The sequence below is a fragment of the Astyanax mexicanus genome, chromosome 11 (assembly GCF_023375975.1).
Source record: "Astyanax mexicanus isolate ESR-SI-001 chromosome 11, AstMex3_surface, whole genome shotgun sequence".
Lineage (NCBI taxonomy): Eukaryota > Metazoa > Chordata > Actinopteri > Characiformes > Acestrorhamphidae > Astyanax > Astyanax mexicanus.
The window spans coordinates 12,838,070-12,860,602 of record NC_064418.1 but is presented as its reverse complement, the minus strand read 5'-3'; the positions used below and the strand labels follow the sequence as shown (position 1 = coordinate 12,860,602).

Sequence of the window (22,533 nt, the reverse complement as noted above, 5' to 3'; positions counted from 1 at the left end):
TTCCAGGTGGTTGCTAGGCAGTTGCTAAGTGGTTGCTAGGCAGTTGCTAACGTTTTCCAGGTGGTTGCTCAGTGGTTGCTAGGCAGTTGCTAACGTTTTCCAGGTGGTTGCTAAGTGGTTGCTAGGCAGTTGCTAACGTATTCCAGGTGGTTGCTAGGCAGTTGCTAAGTGGTTGCTAGGCAGTTGCTAACGTTTTCCAAGTGGTTGCTAGGCAGTTGCTAAGTGGTTGCTAGGCAGTTGCTAACGTTTTCCAGGTGGTTGCTAAGTGGTTGCTAGGCAGTTGCTAACGTTTTCCAGGTGGTTGCTAGGCAGTTGCTAAGTGGTTGCTAGGCAGTTGCTAACGTTTTCCAGGTGGTTGCTAAGGTGTTGCTAAGTGGTTGCTAGGCAGTTGCTAACGTTTTCCAGGTGGTTGCTAAGGTGGTTGCTAAGCAGTTAATAGGTGGTTGCTAAACCCTGGCTGGGGTGCCGGGGTGTCCAAACTTTTGACTGATAGCTGCTCCATACAGCAGCTCCTCCATACACTCACAGTACTGGAGGAGCAGGGGAGAGAAGGGGTTCCGTGCGCAGAGCTGCTCGTGTGCGAGATGGAACTCTGGGCCCCCCATTCATTTCTATGGGAAAACTTCGTACGAAAATTGTACGAAAACCGTACGTCGTATCGCTTCGCAACCTGCTATTAATTTAAAGATCTCGGTAAGATCTATAAGCTCGCCAAATTTGGTCTTCGTATCTCAAAAATTGTGGCGGTTACGGACGTTTAAAATTTCGCCCCATTCATTCCTATGGGGAAAAAATGCGTACGTTTACGAAGTTTTTACGAAAACCGTACGATAAATCGCTCCAAAAAGCACAAGCACGCTAAGTTGGCATAGGTCCTACGATCCGTGAAAGTTTCGTGATTCTACGTTGAAAGCTCTAGGAGGAGTAGCGTACAGAAAAAAAGGCGTAAGAATAATAATAATAAGAAGAAGAAGATTACGAAGAACAAGAAGTTGGCTTTTCCAAGCCAACTTAATAATAATAATAATAATAATAATAAGAAGAAGAAGATTACGAAGAACAAGAAGTTGGCTTTTCCAAGCCAACTTAAAAAGGCAAAGTTCGTGAACGAACTTTAAGTTGGCTTGGAAAAGTACGCTAATAACGTTGAAAAGTTAAAATGGTTGCTAAGTGGTTGCTAGGTAGTTGTGATCATTACTAAAGTGGTTGCTAAGCGTTTGCTAGGCAGTTGCTAACGTTTTCCAGGTGGTTGCTTAGGTGTTGCTAAGCAGTTGCTAGGCAGTTGCTAGGCAGTTGCTAACGTATTCCACACGGTTGCTAAGCAGTTGCTAACGTTTTCCAAGTGGTGGCTAAAGTATAGCTAACTGGTTGCTAGGCAGTTGCTATCATTTCTAAAGTGGTTGCTAAGCAGTTGCTAGGCAGTTGCTAACATATTCCACATGGTTGCTAAGTGGTTGCTAGGCAGTTGCTAACATTTTCCAGGTGGCTGATAAGATGTTGTTAAGTGGTTGCTAGGCAGTTGCTATCATTTCTAAAGTGGTTGCTAGGCAGTTGCTATAATTTCTAAAGTGGTTGCTAGGCAGTTGCTAACGTTTTCCTAGTGGTTGCTAAGGTGTTGCTAAGTGGTTGCTAGGCAGTTGCTATCATTACTAAAGTGGTTGCTAAGTGATTGCTAGGCAGTTGCTAACGTTTTCCTAGTGGTTGCTAAGGTGTTGCTAAGTGGTTGCTAGGCAGTTGCTATCGGATCTAAAGTTGTTGCTAAGCAGTTGCTAGGCAGTTGGCAACATATTCCACATGGTTGCTAAGTGGTTGCTAGGCAGTTGCTAACATTTTCCAGGTGGTTGCTAAGATGTTGTTAAGTGGTTGCTAGGCAGTTGCTATAATTTCTAAAGTGGTTGCTAGGCAGTTTCTAACGTTTCCCTAGTGGTTGCTAAGGTGTTGCTAAGTGGTTGCTAGGCAGTTGCTATCATTTCTAAAGTGGTTGCTAAGTGGTTGCTAGGCAGTTGCTAACGTTTTCCAAGTGGTTGCTAAGGTGTAGCTAACTGGTTGCTAGGCAGTTGCAATAATTTCTAAAGTGGTTGCTAGGCAGTTGCTAACGTTTTCCTAGTGGTTGCTAAGGTGTTGCTAAGTGGTTGCTAGGCAGTTGCTATCATTACTAAAGTGGTTGCTAAGTGGTTGCTAGGCAGTTGCTAACGTTTTCCTAGTGGTTGCTAAGGTGTTGCTAAGTGGTTGCTAGGCAGTTGCTATCGGTTCTAAAGTGTTTGCTAAGCAGTTGCTAGGCAGTTGCTAACATATTCCACATGGTTGCTAAGTGGTTGCTAGGCAGTTGCTAACATTTTCCAGGTGGTTGCTAAGATGTTGTTAAGTGGTTGCTAGGCAGTTGCTATAATTTCTAAAGTGGTTGCTAGGCAGTTTCTAACGTTTCCCTAGTGGTTGCTAAGGTGTTGCTAAGTGGTTGCTAGGCAGTTGCTATCATTACTAATGTGGTTGCTAAGCAGTTGCTAACGTTTTCCTAGTGGTTGCTAAGGTGTTGCTAAGTGGTTGCTAGGCAGTTGCTATCATTACTAAAGTGGTTGCTAAGTGGTTGCAATGCAGTTACTAACGTTTTCCTAGTGGTTGCTAAGGTGTTGCTAAGTGGTTGCTAGGCAGTTGCTAACGTTTTCCTAGTGGTTGCTAAGGTGTTGCTAAGTGGTTGCTAGGCAGTTGCTATCATTTCTAAAGTGGTTGCTAAGTGGTTGCTAGGCAGTTGCTATCATTTTTAAAGTAGTTGCTAGGCAGTTGCCAACACATTCCACATAGTTCCTAAGTGGTTGCTAGACAGTTTGCTATCATTTCTAAAGTGGTTGCTAAGCGGTTGCTAGGCAGTTGCTAACCTTTTCCAGGTGGTTGCTAAGGTGTTGCTAACTGATTGCTAGGCAGTTGCTAACGTATTCCACATGGTTGCTAAGTAGTTGCTAAGTGGTTGCTAGGCAGTTGCTAACGTTTTCCAGGTGGTTGCTAAGGTGTTGCTAACTGGTTGCTAGGCAGTTGCCATCATTTCTAAAGTGGTTGCTAAATGGTTGCTAGGCAGTTGCTAACATTTTCCAGGTGGTTGCTAAGGTGTAGCTAACTGGTTGCTAGGCAGCTGCTATTATTTTTAAAGTAGTTGCTAGGCAGTTGCTAACGTATTCCACATGGTTGCTAAGTGGTTGCTAGACAGTTGCTATCATTTCTAAAGTGGTTGCTAAGTGGTTGCTAGGCAGTTGCTAACGTTTTCCGGGTGGTTGCTAAGGCAGTTGCTAAGGCAGCAGCTAACTGGTTGCTAGGCAGTTGCTATCAATTTAAAGTAGTTGCTAGGCAGTTGCCAACATATTCCACATGGTTGCTAAGTGGTTGCTAGACAGTTGCTGTCATTTCTAAAGTGGTTGCTAAGCAGTTGCTAGGCAGTTGCTAATGTTTTCCAGGTGGTTGCTAACTGGTTGCTAGGTAGTTGCTAATTTATTCCACATGGTTGCTACGTGGTTGCTAGGCAGTTTCTAATATTTTCCAGGTGGTTGCTAAGGTGTTGCAAGGCAGTTGCCATCATTTCTAAAGTGGTTGCTAAGTGGTTGCTAGGCAGTTGCTAAAGTTTTCCAGGTGGTTGCTAAGGTGGTTGCTAAGCAGTTAATAGGTGGTTGCAAAGCCCTGGCTGGGGTGCCGGGGTGTCCAAACTTTTGACTGATAGCTGCTCCATACAGCAGCTCCTCCATACACCCACAGTACTGGAGGAGCAGGGGAGAGAAGGGGTTCCGTGCGCAGAGCTGCTTGTGTGCGAGATGGAACTCTGGGCCCCCCATTCATTTCTATGGGGCAACTTCGTACGACATTTGTACGAAATCCGTACGACATATCGTTTCGTAAAGCATATTTTCGGAAAGAACTCACTAAGTTCTATAGACCATCCGAATTTCGTCTTCGTATCTCAAAAATTGTGACGCTCACAGCCATTCAAAATTCTTCTAGTTCATTGTCTATGGAAAAAAGGGCGTACGTTTACGAAGTTTTTACGAAAATCGTACGATGTATCGCTCCAAAAAGCACAAGCACACCCCGCGGCTATAAGTTCTACCATCGTGTGAAGTGTCGTGGTTCTAGCTCGAAAGCTCTAGGAGGAGTAGTTGTTTATAAAACGTGGCGAGAATAATAATAATAATAATAATAATAAAAATAAGAAGATTACGAAGAACAATAAGTTGGCTTTTCCAAGCCAACTTAATTATTTATAATTATATAATAATAAATAATAATAAATAAATAATAATAATAATAATAATAATACAAAAAATAAAATTAATAATAATAATAATAATAATAATAATAATAATAATAATATATTTTTTACATTTCAATTCCATTGTGTCACAATTTACAAATTAAAAGCCCAACAAAAATGTTAAAAAATGACTGGTATTTTATTTAATTCTATTTTATTTTTAAACATAGACTTTTATGACTTAAAATTAATTCCCACTCTGGTAATATGTAATATACATGGATACATGTAAAATAAATAAACAGCTGTCACCCCATCACAGCGTCATAACCCATAAAACATAATTTGTTTTTAAACACAGTGACATTTAAAATGTTATTTTTCTGTGTTTATCTTAACGTAGCCACTTTATTACTTTCACGGTATAATTCTTATCTCATTTATATCACTTTATATTTTTGTTTATGGGATAGAACTGAGCAGCAGGACATTAAATGGGGATTTTGTGAGTTTGGTCGCTTGCCGTTTGTCTTAAACCGCGATCCAGATTTTAAATGAGAATGCTAAAATTATGGATATGTAAAACAGCCTGTCACTATCATATCCTTCATACAAATAAAACAAGAAAAAATACTTAGTGGCCTGAGAGTGAACCCACATTTAGCACACACACACCAACCGTCTACCTCACCTTCCCACTGGGGACACACTACACTACGGTCCATCGGTACAATTCCAATAAAAGCTCCAAATGCACAAATAACATGTTCTGTCCTTTTTCACATTGTTTCTCGTCCCATCACATCTGGCACTTCCACTTCACCTTCAGATTCATTCTGAATTTAAAGTGCACAATTGTTGGCACTCAGTTGCCCAAGTGTTTTTTTTTTTTTCTAGCAACACTTCCTATGAATCCTATATTCATAATGCATTATGAATACATTTATGAATGCATTCATGCATTAGTCATTATTCAATAATACATTATTCGGCACACACGATACCTTACAATGACTGTCATAAGCTTGCATAACAGCTTATGCATGACACATTATAAAGCACAAGCATAAGTATAAGTTCACTTATAAAGAGAGGTTTCATAATGCCTTATAATATATGTTATTATATAAAAACATAGCACATACTGCTACATTTTTTCTTTCTATTACCTAAAACTCTGACAACTTCTCTGCTCTCACGGTTTGCCTTTTTCAGAACATTTGACTTATAAGACGTTGTATTTATGTGTTTATGCTAATGTAGACATTCGTGTAGACAATCAGTTTCCTTTACCTGCCTTAAAAGACATTAAAAAAGGTATTATGCATATCTAATATTGCATTATAAAGTGTTATTTTATTCTCTTTCTCTTACTCACCATTCTGACAACTTTTTAGCTCTCACAGTTAGTTTTTCCAGAACATCTGAATTATAAAACGTTGTATTTGTGTGTTTATCTTAATGTAGACACTTCACTGATTCATTTTCATCTTATTTACATTACTTTATATTTTTGGATATGGAAATGAGTTGTGCATTAGGACATTAAATGGGGACTTTGTGAGTTTGGGCGACAGCCTTTTAGATTTAGATGAGGACCTAGAATTTTGTTTTTTTTTTGTCTGCCGTTAGACAAAAGTACGCTCCAGTTTTCTTCACCTGCTTTGAAAGGCATTAAAAGTTATTATGCATATCAAATTATGCATTATAAAGTGTTGCTTTATTTGTTTTCTTATACCTTATACATTATATCTACCATTCTGACAACGTTTCAGCTCTCACAGTTTTACTTTTCGAGAACACTTAACTTTTTAAATGTGGTATTTGTGTGTTTATCTTATTGTAGACACTTGTTTGCCTTTACTGAAATATTCTCATCTTATTTACATCACTTCATATTTTTGGATATGGAATAGAACTGTGCATTAGAACATTAGATGGCATTAAAAAAGGTATTATGCATATCTAATAATGCATTATAAAGTGTTATCTTATTTTATTTTTCTTACTCACAATTCTGACAACTTCTCAGCTCTCACAAGTTGCTTTTCCAGAACATTTGACTTATAAAACGTTGTATTTCTGTGTTTATCTCAGTGTAGACACTTTATCACTTTCACTGATTCACCCTGATGCTATTTACATCACTTTATATTTTTGGATATGGAAAAGAACAGTGCATTAGGACTTTAGATGGGGTTTTTGTGAGTTTGGGCGTCTGCCGTTTAGACTAAAGTATGCTCCGGATTTCTTTACCTGCCTTAAAAGACAATAAAAAAGGTATTATGCATATCTAATAATGCATTATAAAGTGTTATTTTATTTTCCTTCTCTTACTCACCATTGTGACAACTTCTCAGCTCTCACCAAATTTTCCACAAATGCAGTGCGACAGGAGGAAAAGGTCAGTTTGTGTGAAGGAGGATGGGGAAAAACACTCAGTGTGACATGCAGTGTTTCCCTGCTCTACACAGCAACAGTTCCTTCAGAGCCGGCTGCCCCCTGTTTAATTACATGATTGGGAGATTTAAAATAAACAGGCGGAATGATTGGGAATGATTGGGCAATCAGACCTCGGTTGGGTGTCTGGGAATCAGCCCCGGAGGAGCGTGGCCTCTGGGACGGCCGAGTGCGGCGGGGCTTTCACTGGCATCACATGCAATCATATGAAAGCAGAGACGGCGGAGGAGTAGAGGAATACAGGAGCTGAACGGGTTACACCATAATTTCGCATGTCTGCAGGCCGACCGCACACACCCTACAGAACATGCAGACAGTGTGAATGTGAGTGTAAATATATATATCACCACTGTCATATTAGTGTACATAACTTCAGCACTGCAGCACCACATGACTGACTTTTTCCTCTGGTCTTTAACCCTCTCATGCATGAATTATAATAAACTCAGTCAGGATTTTTTTTCTAAGTGTTTTTATACATCCTTAGGGATGTAAAACAAGGTTTGAAAAAAATATATATTCTATCTTTATTCGATAAAGAAATATTTATCTGTCCACTCAAGTGTACTTCATGCATTTTTTGTTGTAAAAAAAACACAAATGTAATTCAGTTATACAGTTGTAATATGGTATTCTGTTGGAATAGTGGAACTGAGGAGGATATTGTGACACAAGAAAATGTCTCTGAACCGTAGAACCTTATAGAATCTTGATTGTGACTGGTATTATCATACTGTATTCTTGTCAAGTCTCTGGACTGTTAAGTGAGCATATTCTCTTATAGTATTTTATAGCATGTATCATATTTCCTGTCAAATCATGCTTGTTGCTAATTTCTGAGACTATTTTCTATGATGGTTGCCAAAGCATACAGGGCACAAAGCTACAAGACACTGCATGCAGATGTACTTGGTTCTTCGTGTGCTGGCATTTTATACTTTCTTGAGCTGGGGCCAGTGGTTTCCAGGGGCATACTGGATATTGGGGTGCCCTTAGTTTCAACAGCCTCATCTCCTTCATCTCCGTTCCTCAGCCTCAACTCCCTCAGTAACATTTCCAGACTCACCTTCACTATCACTGCTTGACCCTACTTCTCTGCTTGCAACTGTCTGTACTGGCAGACATTCCTCAATTAAAGAAGTTGATTTACAGCCAAAACATTAAACAATATGAATTATTTTAAAAACAACACTGGAAGTAATTGACATTGCATTAAAGTTGAAAAATAGCTAATGATGCATGATGTACAATTAAGTGGACAGATGATTAATCTACAATTCCCTCAAATATAAAATCAAAATTTCGAAAATCTTTACATAATATGTCACCTTAGATGTTACTTGATGTAATTATATATTTTTTTACCTGCAGTGATATAATTTTATAAAAGGTAGAAACAAAAATAGCCAAGGTGTTTGGTGGTTTTCCCTGTCTGCCGGCCATCTTGATTTCATTGACTTCTTTTTCCCATTACAATGACCAACCAATGGGATTTTTTTGTATAGGATGATGCAATAGCTTCCACTACAGTGGACTATATGCAGCAGTGCCCAAAATTGCAAGCATATTTAAAGAAAAAACAATTTTAAACAGCTGTACACTGTAGTGACCTCTATGCATGAAAGGGTTAAACACTTTATAATAAATGAACAAATGTTTAGGGAGGGAACAGAAATACTGAAACATGTACAACTCCATGACGCCATTCTTACAACAAAGTAATTTTATATATACAAGTCATATTGGAGCCTTTCTAGCAGTCCATTATTTCTATTGGTCCTGGTCAAAAGATATGCACTTGATGATGCATGTGATTAAGATCTGAGGATGTGAATAAGTCACATCCTCAGAGACTCACTTCTGTATTTTTTAAGCTATAACTACTCTTTATTTACTGATTTTATATAACCAATTACAAAAAAGTACATAAATACAATAAACAAGACAGTTTATTTTATACGTATCTTTTTTTTAATGTAGAATTTGTGAAAATGTTGTTAATATAAGTTTTATGTTCACAATGTTTTTCACATATTTTTTTTTTGTATTTTCTAAATTATACAGTGGCTATAAATATGTAATGTTAATGTAATATACTTGTTATTATCCAAATGTTACATTTTAAATTCAGATATACTGTAATTAATACAAATATATATATATATTTGTTCAATTCTTAATAAAATTAAATAAAAAATCAAATATTTTAATACAAATATGTAATCAATATAATGTATGCAACAGTATACTAGATATATTAGATAGATCTTTAAATAAAATAAAATGTGTGTGCATGTGTGTGTGTATATATGAGAGAGAGAGAGATATGTGCATCATAAAAAATATCTATGAATGTGCGTTCAAAATTATTTAAAATGTACTTTTTAAATAACTATGCTAAAATTAATGTCCTTTTTTATTGAAAATTCAGTAAATGCATAAAGCAGCTATTAATATTATTTTACATTTCACAATGAACAGAATATAAATAAATATATAAATAAATACATTAATTTATGATTGCATTCACATACAATAGCAACTTTACTTTTTATAACTCCATAAATATACACAGCATGAAAATAAAGACACTACTCATAACTATAACTGCAAATCCAAGCCTGAGCATCAGGACATACAATATAACATCTGACCTTAAATATTTACAGCGCTAGTAAATAACCTCCCCTGTTCTGCTGCCCACAGGGACCCAGTGTAACTGAAGCATTCTGAAACATGGCTTTAATAGCCTTTATAGTATCTGTGGGAAAACTTCATAAATCTGTAATGCAGACATCGTCTCTAATACAGTGTCAAACATAACCCACAAATACAATAACACACGCGTATACTATTACTAATCTGTGTTTATCATTATATCTATTTATAGAGGATTTATGTACAGTGCACAAATATAAAGCAGATAAAAATAATCTTTTAAAAACATTATTAAGTAAAAAAATATTTTAAATATGGAGACTAGAATTTACAATTAGAAATGCAGACGTTTGTAGTTACTGAAATTAAAATATGTGAAAGGATTAATGAATAATTAACAATAAATGAACAATAAACCTAAATGAACTATGAGTACCTAAATTAATTTACTATCTTTATTCATTTGTGACAGAAAATGCAGAAATTTTATATAAATCACTAAATATAAAAATCAGTAATATTTCACATCAGCCATCTAGGTGATAAGAGGGAAAAAAATGTTATCTTTTAATTGATGTTGATGTAAAAAAAGAAATAAATAATAATAATAAACACACACACATAAATAAAAACTACCACATAATGTGCAAAAAAAATTTCTCATCTTGATAAAACATATAGATGTTTGATTAAAATCATCATAACTGACAAATCACTTGATGATTTTATCACACTGGACATGTGCTCATTTATTGAAAACATGCTGCAAATTATTTATGTAATCTGTATAGTTAAAGAAACAACAGCAACAAAAATATAGCTATATTCAATTTACTATATTTTTGTATTATATTGTATTATATTAATTTATTTTAATTTATATTTATATTTATTTGCTAAATATGTTTTGCTTTAAAATATATATCTGAATACAATGCATTGTGCGTAAATATGGGTTTTTGTTCCAAACGTGAAATTGTGCAAATATTTTAAAAAAATATTAAATTCTAATAAACTATAACTTAAAATATACATATATTTGGATATAAATTAGAACAGCTTTCCTGCAAACATTTCATACATTTTATAATCATGCTTTAATGTTATATTTTTGTTTTTTTTATATAGATATTATCAATATATATATATATATATTTTTAAATACCACTGCCACAGTGTGCATATTAAAATTAAAATAATAAGACATGAGATGATACTTTTAAAAATACTAAAATGTTAGAATGGGTTTAGATAAAAAATATATATATTTGGTTGGTGTGGCACAGTGGATAACCCCACCGTCTGCTTATGAAGTACCGCATTATGTGGGAGACCAGGGTTCAATTCCCAGTCTGGGTGACTATACTGTGATACACCAATAAGAGTCCTTGGGTTAGACTCCTAACACTACATTGGCCTAACTTTGTAATAAGAACAAACTTGTAAGTCACTTTGGGTAAAAGTGTCAGATAAATGCCATAAATGTAAATGTAATGTAAATATTTAAGTTTTAGTGCTTCTTTTCTAAAATATGTTACAAAACGTGAATTTAAAAGATCTTATACAGTTATTTGATGTCAACTGTTTTTTGCCAAAAACAAAAATAATACTGTTATGTACTGTAATGTAGTTAAAGCAGCGTTGCTTTCTATTAATGTAATCTAATGTCTCTTGTGTATATTCAGCATAAAAAAACACATGATTGGTCAGCAGTTTCTCCACACATAAAACTATTACAGAATTTCTAAACTCAGAACTACAGTTTTTTTTTTTTTAATGATAAATATTAGCTGTGTATATATGTTTGGCGTTGCATTCCACAAGTAAGCGGGCGAGCGGTGGCCGCAGTAGTGCGGCAGGATCACAGTTGGTGAGGAGAGAAGTGCAGCATGATGTGTTAGCGTAGCGCTCGACTGCACTGCCTCCACCTGAGGCACACACTCGCCTGTCTTTCACCCCGTTACATAAAGCATCCAGCATCCCACATGAGGCGCCCAACCGCGAGGAGAGAGAGAGAGAGCAAGAGCGTGAGAGAGTGAGAGAGAGAGAGAGAGAGAGAGAGAGAGAGAGAGAGAGAGAGAGAGAGAGAGAGAATGAGAGCAGGAGACATTAAGGGCAGCTTTGGGCTTGTAATTACGCTACAGCCTTGTTCGCCCATCTCATACAACTGGGCACATGCTGACCTACATACAGTCTGATTGAACTTACTGAAAACCTCTTTCAGAGGACACTTGCTCGTGTGTGGTTAGGAGCGTGGAGTGCGTACGTGAAGTGAGCGTTCGCTTGTTCCTCGTCCAGGAAACTGGAACCTGAACAGTAGTGCCGGCGCGGGGGCCGCCGGGGTACAACCCGCACGGGCCGCAATCATAAAGGTATGGCGGTAATTTCTGCCGTGCCCTGATGGTAATTGCCGGCCTGACTCATGCGAACAGAACCACTGATTCACCTAGACCGCCGTTCAATTACCTCCCGAAAAGAATGCGTGACCGCCCGTTTTGACCTCCCTGATTGGACAGTCAAGTTTTCTATCCTCTGACCCATGCTTTTATCAGTCCCACCCTGTCTCGCAGAGTCTCACACACTGTGTGTGTGTGTATACGTGTGTGTATACATCCTGAGTGCTGGCCTCATGTTGAAAGCGAAAACCACAGTCTGAAGCACGATGACGAATTCCATTCCTTTGATGGCGCGAGTAATGTGGAAATTCGCCTCCTACGATTATACATCTTTATCAGGGTTTATTAATTCCACGTTGTCCGAGCCCATCAGAGCCCGACACAAGCTCGGCCAACTCGCAGCGATGTTTGGAAAAAGGCAGTGAAAGAGGGATGGTGTCTTTTTGCGTAGAAGCCCAAATGTCAGGCGAGTGATCTGCATCCTGTATCTGATACCACTGCGCTCTGACATTTCAAGGCTTCTAATTATGGTTGCTGTAATATGGCTGTTGTTTATCTTCGGGAATACGTCTCATTTTTGGTCGTTTGAAGAATTCAGGCTACTATCCTTTTGGAAAGGAAAGAATCCTATCGTTATAAGTGACATAAATGCATTATAATCACTGTGTTAAGGATATATAAAAACTCAGTAATAACTTAGTACTTACAGCATATAGACATACAGTACATAAAATGTGTGTATATTTAAAGGATAAGTACAGTACATTTACATTTACATTTACATTTATGGTATTTAGCAGACGCCCTTATCCAGAGCGACTTACAACAGTGCTTCAAAGTTACTTAAGATATCCAAAGCTAGTTTGTAGACTAGGATCAAGAGATACATAGAGCTTAATCATGTTAAGAACCCTAGGAACCTTTTTTTTATTTATTTATTTTTTTATTATTAGTTTAGGAACTCTTTGAAAAGATGTGTCTTCAGTCGACGTTTGAAGACCGTGAGTGACTCTGCTGTTCTGACATCCAGTGGAAGTTCATTCCACCACCTTGGTGCCAGCACAGAGAAGAGTCTGGATGTCTGTTTTCTGTGTGTTTTGAGTGATGGAGGTTCGAGCCGAGCTGTACTGGAAGCTCTAAGAGCTCTTGGTGCAGATCTGGCTTTGACCATTGCCATCAAGTATGAAGGAGCTGGTCCGTTTTTTGTCTTGTAGGCCAGAGTTAGGGTTTTGAATCGGATGCGGGCGGCAACAGGAAGCCAGTGGAGGGAACGCAGCAAAGGAGTCACATGACTGAACTTTGGAAGATTGAAGACGAGTCGTGCTGCCGCGTTCTGAATTAATTGTAGTGGTTTGGTGGCTCGCAGTGGAAGACCAGCCAGTAGAGAGTTGCAGTAGTCAAGTCTTGAGATGACAAGAGACTGCACAAGCACCTGAGTGGCATCCTGAGACAGTACGAGTAAAAAGTTTGGCCACAATTTCTTATTCAAAGGGTTTTTTTTTTCTTTCTGTCATTCTTTCTTTTTTTCCACATGGTAGATTGATATTAAATGCATCAAAACAATGAAACAGTTAAAAGTATTTTTTGTTCAGTATGAAACTTCTCCTGCTTGCCTTAATTACTGTAATCAACATATATTTTGAAGATGGTGCATCTCACATATTTGCCACAACCCCCTGCAAAAACTAAAGTCCAAAACAAAATACCAATGTTATGTTTTAATTGTATGTAAAACTATTGCTTTTTATATGTTGGTCTTTCAAAAGTAGTAAAGTAGTGAAAGTTTGAACATGTATTTTTTTTTTTTATGAAAAACGAGTGAATTATCCTAATTGAACCATTACCTGTTAGAGGTAAGGAACACCATTGCACTAAATATTGCTAGAATAATTAGTAACTAAGTAAATTAGTAAGGGTTAGTAAAGAAATATTTACACTTATTGTTAGGAAGTGGTTTTTTTTTTGGTTTCAGACATCTTTTGGATAATTAAACATGCACTGGTTCAAACTGACTCAGGAACACTGTTGCTGTTCCTGACAAATGAACATAACAGGATGGTTAAGGGACGCATACAAAATTAAATACTCAACAAAAAAGTGAGATGGTGATTTAAGGTGATTTGAGATGAGCTAAGATGAGATAAGCTTCACAACATGAAGGAAAAGGAGCAACGTTTGGTCAGCACCTCCAGGAACTCCTTCAAGATGCTGAGAAAACTATTCCAGGTGACTCTCCCTCATGAAGACACTGAGATTAAAATACCAAGAGTGTGCAGATCTGTCTTTAACGATAAATGTGCTACTTAGAAGAATCTAAAATATAAACCGTATTCTGGTTTGTTTAACACTTTTAGTTTGCATAACAATTCCACGTTAGAAATATTTCTATATTTTTGCATTGTAAAAAAACATAATAAAAAGAAAACAAAAGAAAACACATTGAATGAGAAGAGGTGTGTCCAAACGTTCGACTGCTATGGCGTGTCTCTTGATAAAGACATAAATACAGGTTAACGGATTCATAATGCCTTATAAACAGACATGTAAATCATTATGAAATCTCTCTTTCATAAAAAAGTCACATGCTTGAAAGCTTATGTCAGTCGCTATACAGGATATTAGACCTGTCATACAATGCGATAATAATGCATTCGTAATGCATTAGTAATACAGGATTCAAAGGAATAGCATATACACATACTATATGTACATACATTCTGAAACACAAGTATGTCTCTTAGACAAAAATAGAGGTTTTATAATTCCTTATATTCCTAATAGTATTTATCAGGATTAGTTGTTGAGAAAATACATTACATGAGGCATTATAAAGGCAGGGAAACTTTCTTTTTTTAAGTATTTGTATTTTTTGGATATTTTCTAATGTTTATACTATATCTTACTGTTCATGCCATTTATATTACATATGACAATCATTATAAGGTATTACGCATGTCGTACTGCGTAATGCGTTATAAATCGTATGAATACAGGATTTATAGGAAGTGTTACCGAAATCTTTATAGCTCTGGAAATGCTGCTGCCATCATTTATTTAGTTTTTTTTGTTGTTGTTGCATGCAAAAGCAACCGAAGACTCACTCTCCGAAAAACCTAAGTATCTTTTCGATGGGCACTTTTCGGGATCAGTGGAATTCTGTGATATATGGGAATCGATGGCAGAGAGATGGCCCAGTTGATAGGGACTTCTCGTGCAGCCGAGAAGTTACGTACCACGCAAGAGGCGGATGAGGATGGAGGAAGATGGATGCCCAACTTGCAGCACGGAAAATAGGTCAACCGCTCGTAATGCGCCTGAACTTTTGAACTGAACAAAAGTGGCTCCATTGTCCCGACACTCAGCTCCTGAGCCCCATTAGAAGACCCGTCCTTTATCAAGAGCCTTCTTTTCTTCTTGTTTTTCAGATTTATCCCTCCTGCTCTCTTGTCTCCCTTGTATTTCTTTTATTTTCTCCCCTGCTATCTACTGTTTTATTGCCTGAGCAACGTCGGTAATTTTACGGCTCTTCCAGAGTGGAAGGTATGCTCTCCCGCTGAGTTGAGCTGTTGAGTTGCTGCTGCAGGTTGTTTGGGTTGGGTTGAAGGAACAGTATAGTATAACGTGAGTAACAAAAGTGACTACAGTCGTATAATGAATGCACATGTCATATTAGAGAACTGCACTTAGTGTCTTAGTAGACGAGTAGACAAGTAGACAACAGCGGCAATGTGCCATGTTGTTGTTGCTTGAATGGGTATTGAAGGGGAACGAATCCTTGAGGCTAATGTGTTGTAAACTAAATTGCTCATCCTGAAAATAATAAAATATTTTCCCCTTACTCATCTCGCTATCTGTTGGCGTCGTTTCAGAGCGACCCTTTTAGAACTCGCTGCACTCTTACCCTACATCTCTGCTTAGCATCAAATCAGGCTAGCTCGGCAGCACGGAGCCGCGATTGGTCGGTTTCCCTTGCTTCTCTCGGGTACGTCAGTTGTGTTGCCCTGCGAATGACCTCGTTTGTTGTCCTCACCCGAAAAAAAAAAAAGAACGCCTCCACTTAGAGCAAGCCTAGCCAGCTAAGATAAGCCAACACGGAGAGAGAGAGAAAAAAACAAAACAAAACAAGATGGCGGCTTATAATACCTTCTTTTTTCGCCTGCTGTTTTCCGATGCCGCAGCTTCCTTCGGCAACACAGACGCCGTAGTCAAGCCCCAGTGGCCATCTTGAAACCAAACTCCTGCCGCGTGCCGTGGCTGCGGAGTAGGTCCACCGTTTGCACTGATTGGTCGTCGCGCTTTCGCTCGTTCACTAAGACAGACAACTGTCATCTTACTTTCTTTAGCTGAGTGAATTCCGTCTGAATTCTGTTTGGCGGTCTGATCCCTGAGCTTTCTTTTTTTTAACAGGAGGCTATTTTAGCTCTGTACCTTGGAAGTGTGTACACATCCTAAAATGTGTGCCTGTGCATTAAACGAGTATATGTGTGTGTGTTGGTAGAGGTGGTGTGCACACAGAAGTAAAGGGGGGGGGGGTTGGGAGTTGTGGTGGTGTGGTGGGGGGCTCATAATATCGGATTGCACAGCCTGCTCTAGCCAAATGTGAATTTTATACTCTAGTGAGCACAGCCTCTAGCTTTCATTAGCTCACATTCTCCTCAGCGGTGCAAACGTCCTGTCGATGTGTGTGTGTGTGTCTGACAGAGGAGTGGACGAAGGGAGGGAGGGAGGAAGGGAGGTTGGGGAGGTTAGGGGGGTGGTGGGGGAGCAAGGCTGTGGAGGACGGCGGTGAAGGAAAGGGTGGTCAAGCAAGCTTCCGGAAGAAGAGCCATGTCCCTATGCAAAGAGCTTCCATCCTGCCTGGGCTGGACAAGCTCTTGCGGTCAGCTTTGCCCCATACTGCCCAACTGTGCCGGCTTGCGGCTCAGTCCCGGGCATGTGTGGCTAAGCTAATGATTTTCCTAACAATTCTCTTCAGGCCACGTAAACACGGTAATTTATTGTCAGGCTCTGCCAGCTGTAGCCCATTTAAACCTCACATTTCTCGCGCTGGTTGCTTTAACCTAATTTACAGCCCCTGGAAGGTCTGCTGGCAGTCGATGGACAGCATAGCTAAGGCTAGAGTTACTAGCGATCAGCCGTGCCTGCAGATGCTTACACTGGCTTAGCAGTTGCTTAAACAATCTTTTTTTTTGCGCAGATTTTAACGGTCCTAAAATTTGCTAAGACCCAAAGGTCTCTGTATTTGTAGACCTGATTAAAGCGAGGTAAAAAGCCGCTCTTGTCTAATCAACTCATTAACCACTCAAGGCTAAATCTCTAACGGCGTACACAAAGGGCCGCATTCCCAAACAGCGAAAGGATTACTCTCGCACTAAGAAGCTTTGCTTCCCTCTCCCTCTTTTTCTTACTGTTTGAAACTTTACCGTGCTCTCCTCCCGTGTTCAATTTAAGGCCAGTGAATGGAGACGACGAGAGCAAATTGAAAAGAGAAACGTACATGTACGCAAAACCTCTCGCGCAATGGAAAGAAAAGGCGAAAAAAAAAAAAAATGGGGCCACGGGATACGAGAATTGTTTCTGTCAGAGTCTCCCCTGAGAGATGAAAGCAAATGCTGGGTCTGTCTCATACTATTAAAGCAAGCAGTTCTTTTCGACCCACCCTCTCTAGCTCTCTCTCTCTCTCTCTTGCTCTCGCGTTCACTACCTCTCTCTCTCTCTCGCTCTAACAACCTGCACAAGAAAGTTTCTGCACTCCTCCTTTCTCCCTGATTGCCTTTGTTTTCTTCTATTTTTATTTGATGACTACTGAGGACAATCGTCTGACTTGCCCTTTGCTAGACACTCTCATTAAAGCAGGTCCGCGCGGGGCTCACGGCGGTCCGACAGAGGGACGGCGGCGAACGGAAAGCAGTAAACACAGGGGTGAAAGGTGACGTTCTGCCTTGTTTGCAGCCCAGTGCTAATGACCGCCGTGTGCCATCCCGTCGTCTACCCTCTCCTGCTGTCGCTTCCCTTTCTCCGCTCGCCCAAACAAACATACCATCATCTTCAATTCCACTTCCAGCTGTGCTGCACTGGGCCAACGGGGGAGGGCCAGGGGTATTTTTGGTGCATTTTTTGTTTGAAGAAGAAGAAAAAGAAGTTTCTCTTTGTTGTTTTTGGTTTCTGAGGTGAAATTTGAAAATCGATTTAGAGTTGGGCTTAGAAAAATTACATTGGCCTTATCTGTTATAACATAAGCTTTAATAATAATTGTACATACAGATCTGGAAAAAAAAAACAATAAGAAGAGACCACTTAAAATGATGAGTTTCTTTGATTTTACCAAGTTTAAATTCAAATTTAAAATATAATCAAGAGGAAGATGGAACTTCTTGAATTTTTGCACCAAGTTATCCAAAAGCAGTGTGTAAGACTGGTGGAGGAGATCATGCCAAGATGTATGAAAACTGTGATTAAAAACCAGGGTTATTCCACCAAATATTGATTTCTGAACTCTTAAAACTTGAAAAAAGAACTTGATTTCTTTGCATTATTTTAGGTCTGATAGCTCTGCATCTTTTTTTCATCATTTCAGCCATTTCTAATATATATATATTTTTTTTCATTTCAAATTTGGGAGAAATGTTGTCCGTAGTTATAGAATAATAAAATAGAATAAAACAACAATGATCGTTTAACGCATATACCTATAAATAGCAGAATAAAAAAAATGATCCAGACATTAAAATGGTCTCTAAATTTTTTCCACAGCTGTACATATTTACTGTATAAAAGCTTAGTCTAAGTATAATTTGTCTTAAAGGGCTATACAGTATTTGATCAATTTGCTGTATGTTAAAAAGTGACAAATTACTTTTTGAAATAAGCCAATTTATTAGATTTTTTATGAATTCTGCTCAACTATATTTGTGTGTATTATTATTATTATTATTTTATTAATATACTAAAATTAGTAGCATTAGATGTATGTATATTATACATATAAATATTATTACCACTGGTGTAACAGAAAAAAAAACTTATGGAAAAAAACCCTTCTAAAGATATCCAAAGAAAAGTCAATGTAAAATATTTCATTTTCATAGCATTTTTTACCATTTATACTGTTTAATTTATCATGACATTATGGTACAATATAAGGAAAAAAATGCTTATAAATAAAGAATTCAATTAAGAAAATGTAAATTTACAAAGCATTTGTCTGTTGTGATGGAACTATTAAAGTTTTCTCTCCTTTAGAGAATTAAAAACTATTGGAAACTAGAGAAAATAAGAAGCAGCTTGTCGGGCCAGTACAGCACTGTAACTGAACAAATAAAATATTTGAGTTTCTGTATCAGTTTCTCTGATTTTTTTTTTATATTTATAGGTATATGTTTGAGTAAAATGAACAATGATGTTTTATTCTACAAACTACGGACAGCATTTTTCCCAAATTCCAAATATAAATATTGTCATTTAGAGCATTTATTTAGAGAAAATGAAAAATGGCTGAAATAACAAAAAAGATGCAGAGCTTTCAGACCTCAAATAATGCAAAGAAAACAAGTTCATATTCATAAAGTTTTAAGAGTTCAGAAACCAGTGGAATAACACTGTTTTTGAAATCAAAATTTAATGCATATTGGCATGTTCTCCTCCACCAGTCTTACACACTGCTTTTGGTTAACTTTATGTCACTCCTGGTGCAAAAATTCAAGCAGTTTGGTTTGGCTTTCAGAGGTCTCTTTTTTTCCAGAGCTATATATATATATATATATATTTACACATAGAAGTTTATGTTCAGTATATCTCTCTCTCTCTGTGTCTCTGTGCCGTTCCTGGGTTCATTCAGAGTGCAGTGGTCAGGGATTGTAGCTAACGGTACAACGGTAGCTAAAATGGGAGTGTCTGCAGGCCAGTCTCTGACCTGTCATCTCTGTCACTCTGCTAAAGCCGTGATGCTCTGATGCTCTGCCCACTCTCTCTTTCTCTCTCTCTCTCTCTCTCTCTCTCTCTCTCTCTCTCTGTCTGGCTCACTCCCCCACCCAGTGGTGGAACAGGATGTGCGTGTTAGACTAATCGGGCGTTATGTGAAACAGACCTGATTAGGACCCCGCAGACCAGATTAAAGAGCGAGAGACACAGAGACAAAGAGAGAGGGAAAGAGAGAGAGAGAGAGAGAGAGAGTTTGACTGGATGTACATATGGAGCATTGTAAACATAGTGAAATCATTTCACATAGTGTAGTTAAAATGGTCAGACCAGGTCTACTGAACTGAAGCACAAGAGCCTGTAAGATTACATTAAAAATACAATATTATCATACTCAGACAGGGCTCAGACAAACGTAAAAATGTAAATAGAGGTTTTTAATTAATAAAGAGTAGTCAGACGAAGCAGAGTCAAAACCAGTAAACTAAAGCATACAGGGAAACACATACCAGGGTCAAATAAACAGTTGTGGTACACGGAAAAAGGGTCATTCATGAAGATCAAAAACAGTAGCAGGGACATGCGTTGTAATGCAGAACGAACCAAAACAATACTTATCAACGAGGCTGTGTTCAGGGTGGTTTTATATACCCAGCTCACCAGGTGTAAGTACTCAGGCGAACAGCTTCCTGAAGCCGTCACATGATCGTGAGAGTCACTGAGTGGTCTGTTCTGGGTAGTGTAGTCTTGTGGCTGGAAATCGCAGGTAGAGCGAAGTGTGGAGGAGACAAGGCGTGTTTTCAGTGCCTGGTGTAAAAAATATCTAAAAACAAATATGCTATATACAGTTAACTACACATAACATGTTCAAAATAAAATGTATCAATTTTTATATCAATGTCTTCTTTTTTAGTTGATTTGTTTTGTGTTTTTATTGGGAATTTAATTTAATTGTATTATTTATTATGACATTTCATTTTATACATTTTTTATCATTTGTATTGGTCCATGCACCATGACATTTTAACATAATGTAAATAATTATAATGATATCAAAACACCTAAGTACAATGCAGGAAAAGAGGATGCTTACTTTATGTTCAGTAAGGAAATAACCTTAATAATTGTAGCATTTTTAAAAAACAAAATTATGTTTATAAGTTGAACACATTAATATGAATATAACTGATATATTTAATTTATTTAAAAATGTAAATTTTGTTTTACAGTATGTATGTTTGATTAATTCATTTATTAATATATAAATAACTAAATTAACTGAAAAGCTCCCTCCTGCTAGTTTGTTCAAAGAGAACCTGATCCAAAATTCTGAATTAAACTATTGCAGCCTCAAACTGACCTCAATATGGAAATATGGTAACTGTGTAAAAATGGAAAGTAAGTCTTGTTGACATTATATAAAAGTTGTGGTTTAAAACATTACAAATGACTGTACATTTTTTTTATTTTACACCTCTCATAAAAAAAAAAAAATATATATATATATATATATATATATATATATATATATATATATATATATATATATTGATATTGATATTCAATACTTAACAGATATGTATGAGTAATTACATAACCTGCACGACTGTAGTAAATCTGTTACATTGCATACTTCACCAGTAATTACTCTGTTATTACATGAATTGTTAACATATAACTACACAGTTATTAGAGACACTTATTATAAAGGGCATTGCAGCAATGACCTGTGGAGTTTGTTTCATATATTTGGCCAACAATTTACTATAAGTGTACATTACTGCATTAAACACAGTGCTTATGACAGAATGTCTTAACTAATTATTAATTAACCCTAGTTAAGACCTATTATACTAATTATTCATTACAACATGTTTTAAACTAATACCTCAATTAATTATCATTTAATGCATTTTCAAGCAATACAAGTAGTAATGATTAATCGTGTCTTAACTAATGTCAATTATAATTAGTTGAGACATTTAATACTTGTAAATACAGTTTATTGTGACTATTATTATCAAGTATATATATATATATATATATATTATTTCAATGCTTTGTCAACACTATAACTAAATCATTTTTTTTTATTATTCTTTTTATTAGATAATGATATTTACACACCTGTGAAATGTGTGAAAAATAAATGTGTGACTGGCGTGATGTGTGTGTGTGTACGCACACCACAAAAATGAGGGAAATATGACATTTTTATTGGTGCATTACGGGGAGAATTGTGAATAAACGAGAAGCTGTGAAAATAAAAAAGAGAAAACTTAGAAGAGCTGAATACATTTCAATACATAAACATGCAAATGAACAGCATTCAGCACCTGTGAAATAGGATTCAATTAAATTTAAGTGGCAACCCGGAGCACTACGAGGCATGCTATGTGTCGGATTTTGTTTTTAGCATGTTAGCTCGCGAGGTTTGTGGATGCAAATTGTGCATTACTTTCCAGGTTGTAGGTCTCATTAATTCCGGTGATTTTTACGACGAGCGCTTTGGATGTTGGGAACATTTCGCTGAAGTTTGAGTGGGAGAAAAAGGCCAAAGTTAATTGACTCCTAATGCTTAATTATGCTCATACAAAATATAGACTAATTACAAAATAAACAGTGTTCCTGTATGAACTCATTCATCATTCATCCATCCACAGCCTGTATAGCGTTTACTCAGTGTAGAGTGGTAATGAGATGCGCTGATTATACTGTGATGTAAATGGACTGATATTGGGGATGCTGCTGCAGATCTGAGCTGTGAAATGCTGTGGTGTGTAATTGAACACGTGAGCTCGTTTGTTGGCCACGTGTCAGGACTTCCTCTGCACGTATGAGCGGCTGTGGCGGTGTGTGTTACTCGATACG

General features: G+C 37.3%; 1 long non-coding RNA gene across 1 annotated transcript in view; it reads right to left on the bottom strand.

Annotated features, from left to right (window-relative positions):
• Positions 1–16,230, bottom strand: part of LOC125805040 (uncharacterized) — a 29,614-nt gene extending 13,384 nt beyond the window's left edge. The window contains exon 1 of the long non-coding RNA XR_007441315.1: positions 15,889–16,230. This is a non-coding gene — a long non-coding RNA (uncharacterized LOC125805040). The remainder of the gene's footprint in view (positions 1–15,888) is intronic.
• Between the last annotated feature and the right edge of the window lie 6,303 nt (positions 16,231–22,533).